General features: G+C 39.4%; 1 long non-coding RNA gene across 1 annotated transcript; it reads right to left on the bottom strand.

Moving 5' to 3' along the window:
* Window positions 1-333: 333 nt before the first annotated feature.
* LOC310733392 lies at window positions 334-3,788 on the bottom strand. Its single transcript, XR_014535707.1, has 2 exons — window positions 3,643-3,788; window positions 334-993 (listed from the first exon to the last, which is right to left on the bottom strand). It is a non-coding gene; the product is annotated as an uncharacterized lncRNA (long non-coding RNA).
* Window positions 3,789-4,326: the final 538 nt, after the last annotated feature.

Raw genomic sequence — 4,326 nt, 5'->3', positions numbered from 1 at the left:
ATGTAGTTCCAGTGACATGTCTTATACTCTATAGCTACAAAATACCATTTATTCCACATTCCCTTCAACCAAATCTAACCACATTAACTGTCACCAAATTAATATTGTACTAAAACTGAAGGCTAAAAGTGCTTGATAAGCAAATAATATTTCATAGCCATTTCTAATTTCGGTAGATTTATTTATTAATTTTGGGTGTAACAGCTTGCAAGTCAAATGTTTGATAAGACTGTGAGTGACAGCTCAACAGTGTATTCCATTGCAACTCTATTTTTCTTAATTCAACTCTGTAACAGTTCATCTAATTCTATATATATTTCTTTCAACAGTGAGTTAATCCAATACTGTTTATTTAACACTGGCGGGTATTCAGAACATCTGCCATTATCATTTGTCATATCACAAAATGTAAATCAAAGCCAATAAATTAAAGACTAGAAGGATTTTAAACATGGCCACTTTAAACCTTGAGTTGGACCCTGAGGATTCTCCACAGTCAGGTTGATTATTACTGGGCATCAGATCATTCGGGTTTCCTTCAAAATGAACAGGGCGACACGCATCCGCAACCTCATCGCACCCGAGGATGATGTGTTTGGACTCATTGCGAATACTTTTAATGCCACACAAACCCTCATGCACATTCACCCGCACTGTCACAAAGGAGAATTTCTCCTTACTGATGCACAGGTTGTCAGAGTGCTGTTTTCCACCAGCTTTTGTGCACACTGCATTCACACGCTCTCTGTCGTTCTCATGAAAAAAGGACTGAGTGGGTCTGCCACATGTCTTAATTTGCCTGAGCAGTGAATTCCACACGTTCTGGTCCCATGTCTTTGGCACACCATCAGGAAGATGCCGCTTGAGGAAGGTGGCGTGAGCATTGTTGTGCTTTGCTCGCATACATGGCTTCTCATTGACATCCAGAGATGAGCAGAGAGACAAAGCAGTGGTCAAAACAAGCAGGGCAATGGCAATCATTTTGACAGACACCTGCAAAAAATAGAGGATTGCTTATTGTTATGAAATAATAAACTTATGATATATTGTGAAATTTAAAATGTCATCAAACACAACAAAAAACTGTCAAAATACACATTTCCAATAGTAAAGTAATTTACTGTGACCAGACATCACATTGCTGTTTTTCATACACTGCCACAGCCTATTTAAGAATTGTTGATGGCCATGTGCATCCCTTCGTGGCCACAATTTACCATCTTCTAATGGTTAATGGTCAGAGTACTTCAGTGGCCTTCCCTTTTACCCGATCTGAATTGACCTGAACACTATTGGGATGTGGTAGAACGGGAGATTCACAAAGTATTGTAAGATGCAACATAGACCAGAATCTTAAATGAATGTTTCCAACATGTTGTGGAACCAATGTCTGTTTGATCTCATTTTACTCATTGTATGTTCTACTAATTCTGATCCTTAAGATTTACCATCGGTTTGCTAATCCTCTGCCTCACTCAGCCTGTACCCTCTGCTTTTCTGTGGCTCTTTTACTGAGTTCTTGACTCTGTCATCTTCACCAAGCTCTACCTGAGGAATGCCTATGTTCCTAGATGACATCATTGCCAAACTATTTGTTTGTCAGTGCTAAGCAAATCCTTAGAAGATTTGAGCCCCCAAATGTGAAGCAGCTACAGTCCTTCCTAGGCTTTGCAAGATTTTAGCAATGATTCACCTGTAATTATACATCTTCTCATTCAACTGACCTCTCTTCTCTTCTATACCTTTTGTCTAGACTACCAAGGCTTTCTACGCAGTCTCTCAGCTGAAAGAACTGTCCACATTGGCCTGTGTGCAACAATTCATCGGGGAAGTGGATGCCTTTGCATCAGGGACAGGGCCAGTGTTGTCCCACTGATCAGCCTCAGACCAGAAACACCACTCGTGTATTCTTCTTTTGTCGATTGACCGCTACAGAATGAAACTTTGATGTGGGTAATAATGTGTTTAGACACCTGCATGTGATATCTACTTTAAAAAAAATACCTAATCAAGCTACAATGTCTCGAATTAATTACAATGTTACTATGGTAATGTGATAAATGAAAAAAACTTGTTTGATCATGATATGAATATATGGTAACATCTGTACAGTGGTGGGCCGTCAGGGGCAGCAGGTCCTTCTATCAGAATCACTTATGTATATTTTAATATATTTTTGACCTTGAATATGTATTAAATTATTCCCAATAGTCTTTTCTCTTCATTTAAGAACATTTCTCTCAGGTGAGCTGCTACAAGTAGCAGTGCAACCGAGTGTAAGTTTGGTTTAGAGTTTCCATCCAAATCAGATTTCAGTCATCTCAACATTTGCCGAGGTGAAAGGTATCTGTCTGCCGTAAGCTATCACTGTGATTACTGCAGTCATCATATTGCTTACAACCTATATTGGTTGAAGTCTATTGCTTTAACCAATCAGATTGCGATTTGGCCACTCCAAAGTGCCCTAGAAGGCAGAAAAACACCCAAAACAGTTCAAAACATTTCATTACCTTTTTCATGAACCATTTATACTTTTGCATTTTCTTTAACTGCAGATTTTGCACAAAAACACACAATTTGACTTGATTTCAATCCCCAGGAAAACCTTAATGCATGGAAAAAGTGCATGTCTTTATATGAGATCAATATAGATGCTTCTGCTAGAGATGTTGTATGCAGGCGGTTCAGCTGTGGTGCAGTAAAAGGAGACTTGTTGAATCTTGTTTGTGGCAGCAAGGGCCTGGCTGAGCGCCGTGTTTTAATGAAGCCGAAGGCCGGGAGCAGGAAGGCGTGGGAATGACACACCTTTGGGGAATTGTGACTAATGAATGTTCTCTCTCTTGCAGTGATCAGGGAAAGCGTATAAAGAGGAGCGAGAGGGTGTGCCAGTGTGTGTGTGTGCGTGTGCCTGCGAGTTTGTGACTTTAGCACTGATCACTCAAAAATAAGTGCTTTTCCTTTCGTCAACTCTCCCACAATGTTCATAGGGTTTCTTGCTTTAGTAATGGCATTCATTCTCGCTGCATGAGATACCCGTCTGTATTTATATTGCGTTTTAATAATATCATTGGTTTCCTCGTTATTAAGCCGTGGGAAGAAAATGTTTTATGAGTGTATGAATATGGAACATGATTAAAAATGCACTATATATATATATATATATATATATATATATATATATATATATATATATATATATATATATATATATACCACAAACACGAAATTGTATTATTTGTGCTTTAATAAAAACATAGCAATACATTAATATCTGTATGTGTTTTGGGTTTTTTTTTTTTTATAACGGAAACGCGTCTTTACATCTATTTTGACCGCGCCCACCACTCATACCGTAAGTTCACGATTAGACGCGCAACACAAAGAAAAGTGCGGCTGGCTTAAGCGTGTATTTTCAAGCTGCGTCTGTTTTAACCGCAGTGTGAAATTTACGGCCCGCCACTTGTTTTGTAATATGTAGTGGCTGCGGCTGTAATCGCAACCCAACAGCAGCTAAATATAGCCAGGAATTTAGGAACTTAGCGGTATTGCATGGAAACCCCTGGAAACCCAATATGATTTGCCATAACACAGGCAAGTAGCGAGAGTAAGAAATGAAAAGGAAAGTATTAGTATAAACTCTACCTTATTCCCGAGTTCCTGCGATGAAGGATACAGAGTTCAGCTGAGAAATCTCAGCTCAGAGTTTTTAAGATCTAATGTTCCCGTTAGATGTGTGCGTGTGTGAGACCATATGCGGCTGTGCACGCAATACTTTCCATAATCCATTTTCGTCTACTACAGAATGCGGAAAAAGATTTCCACTGATTGGTCTTTCCCTCTGTCTCTCATCTGTACTGTCCTATGAACAACCAGTGGGCGTTTGATGTAACTGCAGCAAAAAAAAAAAAAAGTGCAGTCAAACAGTATGATGGCCTTTCCCAAAAGACAAATCAGCAAAGTTGAAAGTAGACAGATTTTTTTCTTCAGTGAAACAAAGAAGCCCACCTGTGCAATGGTTTGACAAGGTTGGAGTGGAAGACCTCAAGTGTTCTGCACAAACCCCTGACCATAACTGCACTAAGCATATTTTAAACAAACTGGAACAACATATAAGCAAGAGACCTCCTTATCCGACATCAGTTCTTAACCGTGCTCTTGCACTCTTCTGGTAGAATGAGCACAAATCCTCACAGCCACACACCAAACTCTGAAAAGCCTTCTCAGAAGAGAGGTCATTAAAACAGCAAAGGGGGAACCCAACTGTATGTTTTGAAATGGACACATGGATATTAGGGTGAAGGGTCCACAAACTTTTGTTAGCATTTT

This window comes from Silurus aristotelis, assembly GCF_946808225.1.
Source record: "Silurus aristotelis genome assembly, chromosome: 1".
Taxonomy (NCBI): Eukaryota; Metazoa; Chordata; class Actinopteri; order Siluriformes; family Siluridae; genus Silurus; species Silurus aristotelis.
This window is presented reverse-complemented; position numbering and strand designations above follow the sequence as displayed.